Below are 9964 nucleotides of genomic sequence, written 5' to 3' on the forward strand. Positions count from 1 at the left end.
CGGAGCAGCGGAAACACTTGATTCCCAAGTACAGTGATCAAAAGGTATATGGCAGGACATCCCTGCGAGTGAGTCATGCATAACTTAACCCAAACTTCTAAGACATCCTGCAGCCTGGATGCCTGAACCAGTCCGGAGTTAACAAAAGAACCCCATTCTAGAGTGTTAAGTGGGGATGGGTAGAGGTAAACAGCTTTACCCTAGCATATGGCCAGGTGTCCGGGGGAAGGGAGACAAGATGTCGCCGGGGAAGTGGGCTTGGTTAGGTATGCTAAGTGGGACAGGTGTGAAGTCCGCGCATGCCCATAGCATACCATGAAGCCCCTTGCCCTGTTCCATAAAGTACTGGCAACCTTGCCATAGGTGGGAAGTTTGATTCCCACACCACGATTTGCTGCAGAGTATACAGATAGGATTTTGGTGCTTTTAAAAGTCTGTGCAGCCGATCGGGAATTGGGATTCATCATGCATTTAAAAGATTAATCTGAGCTGGATTTGAAACTTTATCACATCGTAACCCAAGTCGATAATTCGTAAGAACTAGGGAATCCAGAGCCAATCCTACTTCAGGAAAACGCAAAGATTATCTATGGTGGAGAAATAGTGGTTGCGAGCGGTGCCACTAGCCAAAGACTGTTTCGCGGCTCTGTTTGCGCACCAACCCCACTCCTTGGAATTTGTGCCAAGAGACTTTATTTCTGTGAAGTTCGTTCTGGGAACATTTTATTTCCTTTTGCCCCATCCCAGAAAGTGTTATTTCGTATTATTTCGTAAATCAAGCTGTGTATGTTCATGTTGTAAATAAATCACAATTTATTTTATCTCTCACTTTGCTCAATCAAAGAATCCGAGTATTAAGGTGTTAAGAGCTCTGGTCTCCCGTGACAACCCTGCCCAGTGGGAGGCAATGGGCTGGCTAAGGAAAAGATGGCGATCGTAGGTGCTTTTCCTATTGGCCAGAACATATGTCCCGCCCACGGGGCGTCTTGAGCTGGTTCAACATGCCCCCTGCCTCTGACCTCATCAGCCAGATGAGCCCTGCTCTGATTGGCTGCTGAGAATACTCTCACTCTCTGAGTGCCAGAAAGGCTCTGTCCATATTAAAACATAGGGCATAGTAGTCTCTAAAAGGGGATGCTGCAGATCAGGGTGTGTGTCTCTCAGTCTTTTCAGAATTATTGATAGTCTTGGGACTGGTCCAGTGAAGTAAGGTTTCCATGGGGCATTTTGATGCCAGGGAATTCCTAGCCAAGCTTAGGACTGGTTCTGAGGAGTGAAGTTACCTATTCGAGGCTTATTCCAGCTCCGTGCAGTGAACAAGGCCAGCCTTTGCTGAAGCAGGTGCCTTGCACCTAGGAAAGCCTAGTTTTTACCCCCAGACCCAAAGTAAGTGTGTATATTCTCTGTATTTTGTATTTCTGTGTGTTTCCGAGGTCTTATCCAAATAAACCTCATTTTATTTCATTACTGTGTTTTGCCTTGTGACTGATCCCTTAAATATAAATGGTGTTAAAAGTCCCGGACTACCGTGACGAGCTCTGCCTACTGGAACGTTTATTATGGGTTACTAAGCAATTGCTTTATCTCGTAAAAACCTTAAATACTTTACTTTTACCTTTATGAGAAATACTATAGCATGAATGTGAGAAAACAGAGTTAATGATAAATCAGTAATCAAACAACTGACTTTTAATGTATGTGTGTACAGTACTGTACACTGAGATAAAATATAGACGGTCAACACTAGCACCAGCTGCATCTCCTCCCCATTTATCTATTGAACATTTTTTCTACTGTCGTTTATATATATATATATATATATCTATATATATATAGCATAAGAAACAGCAGACACTCCACTGGAAAGTAAATCAATATAGGTGCTGGTCCCATAAAGTAATAATATGGCATACAATACAGTTTTTGAGACGAAATCAAAGGGCAGCACTCAGGTAAGAAGGCAAAATAATTAATTGTATTGAAAATGACACAATAAACGACATTCCGGTCCCCCAATGGGGTATATATACATACATATATATACACAGTATATTTATTTTTAATTTTAAGACGTTTATTAGGAGCAGGTACAGAAATGGAACGGAGATACAATACACCTTGATATATCAGTCTACACAATCAATGGTAGTATACAGTTACATCTGATTAATGGACATTATTATAAAACTGTTATTGCACCAATGGGTGACACTCAAAGAATATTCAAATGTATAATCGTAACAAATCTGTGAAAGATTTATAAATAAAGATATCTCTCATCAGTGTTACAAACAGAGAATACAATTGGGATGTAGGGAGCTAATTCTGAGCAAAGGACCTGATACCTTATGTAACCAGGTCCCCTGGTCTTCCGTTCCCCCTCCTTACCTTCGCTGCTGCGGGGGATGTTACAGGTGGCGGCGGGATCGCCGGCGGTTCCCTCTACAGGGCGCCGCCATGTTTAAAGGGGCAGGCGCACGCGCTGAGGTTTGCGCATGCGCAGAAGGAGTCGCTGTGGTCATTACAGTTAGCGCATGCGCAGTATGATAGCCACATGCGGCGGCAATAAAGAAGAGGCTCCACGGGGACTACAGCCCCCAGAAGGCTTAGCAGGGCTGCAGTCACATGAGCGCAACCGGCCAATAGGGCTGCCAGGACCACGTCCAGCTAGTGGATACATTTGGCGCGCTCAGACCTTGCTAGTCAGTCGGTGCTGGGACAGGTTAAGGGGAGGTTGTATGTGCAGGGCTTCTGTGGCCCCTGCATTAGGCCAAACATTCCCCTAGGCCCAGCTAGGCCCCGACTCCCTTGGGAAGATTGTGGCTGCTATAGGGACAGGCCCTTAGGTAGGGACCCTGCCCCATTAGCTATTGGATGATAGAGAATACAGCTGCCACATTGTGCAGCACTGGAGACGGTGGTCTGGGACCAGATCACCAGGCAAAGCATAAGAGACTATCTTTGTGTGGGACTCTCCAGCGGGATACCACCCCATGCGGAGGCAGACTCATCGCAGAGGACATCGCTGGATCGGCGGATCCCATTGTTCTTCCAGTCGGTGCGCCCAGGTGCTGGAGCCCCCGGCAGGTACCTACATCACTAAGTGCACCAACCAAGTAACACACAACCATAGAGCAGCGCTGACCACATATAGGGTTGGAGGTTAGACTCTTGTGGACAGCGGGGTGGTCGGGTGCCCGAGGGCCCCGTCAGGTACTGTGGACACGGTGTGGGGTTACATGGTGGTGGGTAAGGTTGTGCGAGGCTGGATGGGTAGCTGTAACCAGTAATATTACTATTCTCATTATCGAGATATATATATATATATATATATATATATATATATATAGTCATACGTAAAGATTATTGTTATTATATATTGTGTGTGTGTGTATCAGTATTTTGGATCATGTGAGGGGCTCCTCCCACTACGTTGGGATCCCTCTCGGATGAAGGCGCTGCACCGAGATTGTTGCTGCTATATCACCCCGGGCTCCCTGTGGCGGAGGGTTGGGATCTCCGTGAGCCAACAGGTATTGCCAGCACCAGCAGACTATTTACACTAGGGGGAAAGAGGGCTACACTTATACAACGGATATGGCCCATCGTTTAATTAAATGATTGAGGATGATTGCAGCATCGTCTATTTATGTCATTTATATTTTTGATTACTTTTTTGTTAAATAAATATGATTTCCGAAGTATTGTGTTTACACAAGTGCAGCAACATTAACTTATCACCTGAGATCTGACTCCAAAAGACTGTTCATGGTCCCAAGGCTCAACAAAGTATCCGGATGCTCCTCATTCTCTTACCGTGCAATACAAAACTGGAACAACCTAACAGAGACTCTCACATCCACCACCAGTTTAAGTTCTTTCAAAACTAAGGCTGTCTCACATTTTAATCTAGTCTGTAACTGTTACATAAGCCTCCTCTATATGCCACCATATACACACCTCGATATGTCACACATCCTCTATCCCTCATCTCACATCTCCTCTGTCCCCCCATCTCACACCTCCTCTGTCCCCTCATCTCACACCTCCTATATCCCCCATCTCATACCTCCTATATCCCCCATTTCACACCTCCTCTATCCCCCATCTCACAACTCCTCTATCCCCCCGTCTCACACCTACTCTATCCCCTCATCCTGTCCCGGTTCCTGGTTGGCTGCCATGTTCTGTTCCTAGCTCTTTGGTTGGACGCGCTTCCCCATCTCGTATTTTAATTGGCTGAACTGCTGACCTCCCATCTCTCACCCTGCTGTCCTGTCCAATCCCCTGGCCGTTTTCTATGCGGTGGCCGGCGGGTCGGGCCGTGCTGTGTCACATTCTCCTCCCAACCACACAGCGGACAGTCCGTGTGTGCACCCCGGGCCCAGAATGGGCTTGGCCTCATAGAGACAATGCACAGCACCCAGCACAACCACCAGGGGCCTATGAGACCAGCCGGGCCCCCACCTCTATGTGGGTAAGAGTGAGGGAGATTCACGTAACACACAAATATATATATATATGATTATGTGACCAGTGGAATAGCTAAGTGGAATAACTAAGTGATATATATATATATATATATATATATATATATATATATATATATATATATATATATATATATATACATATATATATATATATATATATATATATATATTATATATATATATATATTATATATATATAGTGCAGAATAAATGAGTTCTTCAGTATTAGGTGATACCTTTTTTATTGGACTAACAATTTATGTCATAGGACAAGCTTTCGAGAGTTCTCCTCTCTTCTTCAGGTCAGCAATACTGATTTACACAGGAATCAATGCTAAAACAGTGTAGAGAGAAAAAACAAAAAAAACAAACAGATATTTACTGTAGATAAGGTCGGGTGTTAAGTGTTTGAAGCCAGGGGACAGTGTCAAAGAAAGGTGGGGAGGGGAAGGGATGCTGGGGGGGGAGGGGGGGGAGAGAAAGTGTGGATAAGAATAGAGGCAAGCAGGATAATTACAGACAATTTTGGTAGGGTGTGAGAAAACCCATGTCCACATTAAGTCCTTTGGTTTTGGTGTCAAAGAGTCTTATCATTCTGAGCTCAAATGTTTTCCGTTCTTGGGTGCTTTTAAACATTCTATTGAGGATTTTGATTTTTAAATCATTTATGGAATGATCTGGTAGTGAGAAGTGATGTCCCACAGGTGAGCAGTATCTTCCTTCTTCGTGATGGAGTATAGAGTGTCTGTGCATATTCATTCTTCCTTGTAATTTTTGGCTGGTTTCCCCAATGTAGCAACCTTGGTCACATTTGTTGCATTGAATCATATACACTATATTCGTGGATGTGCAGCTGTATAATGACATAAATTGTTAGTCCAATAAAAAAGGTATCACCTAATACTGAAGAACTCATTTATTCTGCACTATCGCAACTGGACTAACACGGCTACTTTCTGCTTTATATATATATATATATATATATATATATATATATATATATATACACACACACACACACACTTGTGTGAAAAAGAATAACGGGGTGCGAGACAGAGTGAGGGAGAGTCACGTAACACACAAATATATATATATATATAAAAAATATACACTGTATATATGTATATATATATCAGCGGTGCGTAAACTAGGGGGCGCAGGATTATTTAGGGGGGGCGCGGGCTGTGTGCGGGGAAACCTGGGGGCGGGCAGAGCTGTGATGTCTCTCTTCGTCATTTGTAATTTCGAAACGCGATGGAAGGTTTGCTGGTACCGCTGAGCCACCGTAGCCGAGGACCAATACGGGTGACGTCATCACGCCGTGAGGATCGTGTGTATTCCAGGAAGCAGCGCTCACAGGAACACTGAATCGGATCCCCGGCAGCAGAGACGACTACATCACCAGGCGAACGGCGAGATCAACGGCCAAGACCACCAAAACCAAGTGCTTATATACTACTTACCTGTGGTGAGTAGGTTTTCAATTTTAGACCAGGTGGAGCAAAGAACGGAACTGTTGGACTAAGTTCCAAATCACAAGAGTGCGGATAGTGCTTAGGCACTTGTCCATCATTCATTTTATCATATTCAATGTATGTTTATTAATTGTAATCCATGGTTTTTGAACCTTGTTATTTTAATAATAAATTGCTCCTTCTTTGTATAATCCTGTTATCCCTTGGGTAATACACCATTGCAGGTCCCCTGCATGTTTTGTCTTTTTCTTTTCTCCTTTTCCTGAGGTCAAAGCTCATCAGAAGAAATTACAAATCCACTCATCTCAACCTCACCTCAGCGCCAGAAAAGATAATTTCCAGCCTACTTCACTGCTGTGACTTGCAGAAGGGGCGGGGCTTTCCTTCTCTGCACACAGACATCCCCTCTTCCTCCTGTGTTACCCGTCCCAGTTTTCAGCAGCATGGGGGACAGGAGCAGGCTTACAGTAGTACTTCCTTCCCTGGGTGAAAGTGTGCGACTTATGATTGTGTGTTGTGTCTGTCTGTGTTGTGTGTTGTGATTGAGCATGTGTGCTGTGTCTGTGTTGTGATTGTGTGTATGTGTGTTGTGATTAAATGCAAACTGAGGGGTGTACGGTCTCCAAAGCTTGGCGCTTCGGGAGACAAACAAAATTGACTTTGAAGCGCGCTCAGCAGCAGCTAATGCACACACACGCACACACACACACACAGCCACACAAACATACAGAAAAATAGCCCCGATCCATGCCCCCCGCTCATGCTTGCAAAATTATGCAGGACACCCAGTGCTCATGCTTGGAGAGTTGGTGATGTCACCGCTCTCAGCGGCAGCGTGGACGCAGCCTAATTTTGCAAGCGCAAGTTGTTGAAATAAGTATTTAGACATTTGTATTTACATTGTATACCGCTTAATAAAGGTTTTTTTTTTCATGTGATTGATTACATCAGGCAGGGGGGGCCGAGAATACATTTTGGGACATGAGGGGGCATGAGGAGGCATGAGGGGTATGAGGGGACATGAGGGTGTATGAGGGACATGAGGCGGTCTCAGGGGACATGAGGGGGTCTCCCACCTCCACAATTTGGGCACACCTGCAGCAGACGGGAATGGGATATTATGGGCATGGCTGATAAATCTGCGGCTGTTTTCTTGTTACAGTTTAGCCCGGAGTTTGCAGCCGGGAGACTTTGATACAAATCGGACTACAGATGAAGGACATTTTGGAGAAACATTGTCACAACGCTGCAGATGTCCTTCATCCGAAACAAATAATTGAAAAGAGAAAAACAACAACTCCAATGCATACTGTACTTATCTAATAGCGATCCTCATAAACACTTGTATAAATAAAATAATGTGGTTAGTGCAGAATTCCAGGAGACATACTGTGTGAGGAATAGAAACACAAAAAAACACATATGGTGCATTATATATTGTGACAGAAACCAGGGTATGGTGATAAATTCCATATATAGGGCTCCCAGGATACTGAACAGTTTCTATCCTGTTTAGGCTGGAAAGTGCAGCCTCAGAATGCATGCACTCCATCCCACAGTTTGGCAAGTGCTGGAACTGAGGGGGGAGGGATCCAGACCAGAGTTTGTCTGCTGCCTGATTTCTGTCACCTGTCCTGCTAGTTAGAGATCAGGTATTTAAGGCTGATTTCATGGTTCCTCTCCCCTCTCCCCTCTCCCCTCTCCCCTCTCCCCTCTCCCCTCTCCCCTCTCCCCTCTCCCCTCTCCCCTCTCCCCTCTCCCCTCTCCCCTCGCCCCTCGCCCCTCGAACCTCTCCCCTCTCCCCTCTCCCCTCTCCCCTCGCCCCTCGAGGCAGGATGGCTGCTGGAAGCAGAGAGGGGAAACACCTCTCACCAAACAGGTTAAATCATTCTGTTCCTTTTGTTTAAAACGGCAAAGTTCCTTATTTTTGTTGTTGGAACTGGATAAGCCAGTCCAGCCCCAGTCAGGGAAAACCTTAGTTAAGTTATTGCTCAGACGAGCAGGGTTTTTGTTTGCTTATGTATTATTTTGAATTCCGTGTGGCAGTCTCAGTGCCTGGGACTGAATAAACCAGGCAATAGTCTGTGTTAAGGAACAGCACGTTACGCCTCGTCATTTAACCTACCCTAAAAGACCGTGTTCTAACAGTCCCGGACAGACGGCGGAGCCCCGGAGTAAGCCGTTTGTCAAAATATATACACACACACACATATATATATAGCACTATATATGTTTTTTCCATTTTGGCCTCACACTTTAATATACACTTTTTTATATAATCTTACACTATATGTTTATCACTTATTTTGTCATTATCACTTAGTAATTATATTCTTATCACTTGGTATTATTGATGTTTGGATAGAAGTGCTCTGAGTTCTTTTTCTTTCTATAAATAAAATAATGCAGCCTTTCTGTGTCTCTGAGCTCAGTTTCCTTCCCTGAAATAATGTAACTAGCCGGGAGATTTAGACAAATGTAAAAAGTGTTTATAACTTTATGTCCTGAATATCAGCCATATGTATTCTTTTTTATTTCAAATATAATTAAGTTATTTTCTGCTTGCATTTATCAGATTTGTCAATTTAATTAGATAAATGTATTTATCAAAGTCTCCCATACCCAAAACCCTGGACAAGAAGAAATCCTATAGAAACATTTTGTGTAATTACATTTAGAGGCTATTTGCAGAACTGTTGCTTTTTATTTGCTAGATCAGGTGCAGTTTTTTCTTACCTTGTGATGGGAGAGTTTGATTAACAGAATATTAAATGTCTCCCAGATGTAAGCCTGCTTCCCCACCTTTATTGAATATAATTCTTAGTTACCTTATTTGCTGCTCTTGTCACCAAATGCCAAAGCCAGTGAAATGTACAGAATCCGTAACACAGGGCAGGGCGCTGTGATAAGCACAATCTGTTTATGGGAGGCATAAGAGTACAAAGTGCCGTTTGTATCTACGTCACAAGAGTGGGGTTTACAGGGGATATATACATATATCGCTTGTCCTCTCTCTTTCTCTTAGCCTATGTGCCCCTCTGATATTGTTCATTGATATATTGGGCTGTATTTTTTATTTAATCTGGGACCACTTCTGTATTTTCTATATCATCCCCTTGTTAAACTGTCTAAAAGTTAGTATATATATATATTTATAATTTGGGCTACTATATATTTTATATTTGTGATTAACTCTCACTCTATATGTATATATATATAGCTTACTAGAATCAAATAGTTGTTAGGTGTTTTTTTCATTTTTTATTTTTATATTTTATTTTTGTCATATGATTTATCATTTATAATATCTATATTCTTTGGTTGTATTTGCAGTGTCTAATATGTTTATATTTAACTATATTTTTATTCATTTATTTTTTTATTTTTTGTGTGCAAATGTTGTTATTAATATATGTATTTGTGTTGATATGTTTATATATGTGTATACTGCTATGCAATTGAGGTGTTTTTCTACTAGATCCTCCTCACTATTTTTATTATTGATGACCTAGGTGTCATTTGTATGTTTATTGATGGCTGGAATTTTATATAATCCTTATCAGTAATTGTATTATTTTGGTTCTATCTTTAGTCATTTTTATGGCTTTATTTTTGTAGTTTATCCTTCCTATTATGTGCTCTCTATTACTTTTAACTGTGTACCTGTGACAGTGATTACCTAATTCACCTAATATGGGACCTTCAGTCTCAGCTAGATTTTAGTAGGTTAATATATCCCATGTCAATTACGGGTTGCTAGGCAACCAACTGGCTATAAGTATACAGGATCTTTGTCCATTCACTATCAGCCCTTTGAGAAAGTCGCCCTCTGGTGACGAAACGGGTCAGGGAATCCGATTGCGCCATTACATCATCACGAGGCCGCACTGAGCGTGGGACCAATACTGCGGCCATTCAAGTTGGTGAGGCGATCTCTGGGACCTCATAGACTGATTTCCAGTCAGCGAACTACACCTCTGGCCTCCTGTGAGCAGC

At 42.9% G+C, this 9964-nt stretch overlaps 1 protein-coding gene and 1 long non-coding RNA gene across 3 annotated transcripts in view; one reads left to right on the forward strand and one right to left on the reverse strand.

Annotated features, from left to right (window-relative positions):
- LOC142496971 (NXPE family member 1-like) overlaps positions 1-8890 on the reverse strand; it is a 64503-nt gene extending 55613 nt beyond the window's left edge. For both annotated transcript variants that reach the window (XM_075604118.1, XM_075604117.1), the window contains exon 1: positions 8797-8890. The gene's annotated coding sequence lies outside the window, so the exon portion shown is untranslated. The remainder of the gene's footprint in view (positions 1-8796) is intronic.
- LOC142496972 (uncharacterized) overlaps positions 1111-9964 on the forward strand; it is a 22898-nt gene continuing 14044 nt past the window's right edge. Inside the window, exon 1 of the long non-coding RNA XR_012802147.1 lies at positions 1111-1386. This is a non-coding gene — a long non-coding RNA (uncharacterized LOC142496972). The remainder of the gene's footprint in view (positions 1387-9964) is intronic.

This window comes from Ascaphus truei, chromosome 6 (genome assembly GCF_040206685.1).
Source record: "Ascaphus truei isolate aAscTru1 chromosome 6, aAscTru1.hap1, whole genome shotgun sequence".
In the NCBI taxonomy this organism is placed as follows: Eukaryota; Metazoa; Chordata; class Amphibia; order Anura; family Ascaphidae; genus Ascaphus; species Ascaphus truei.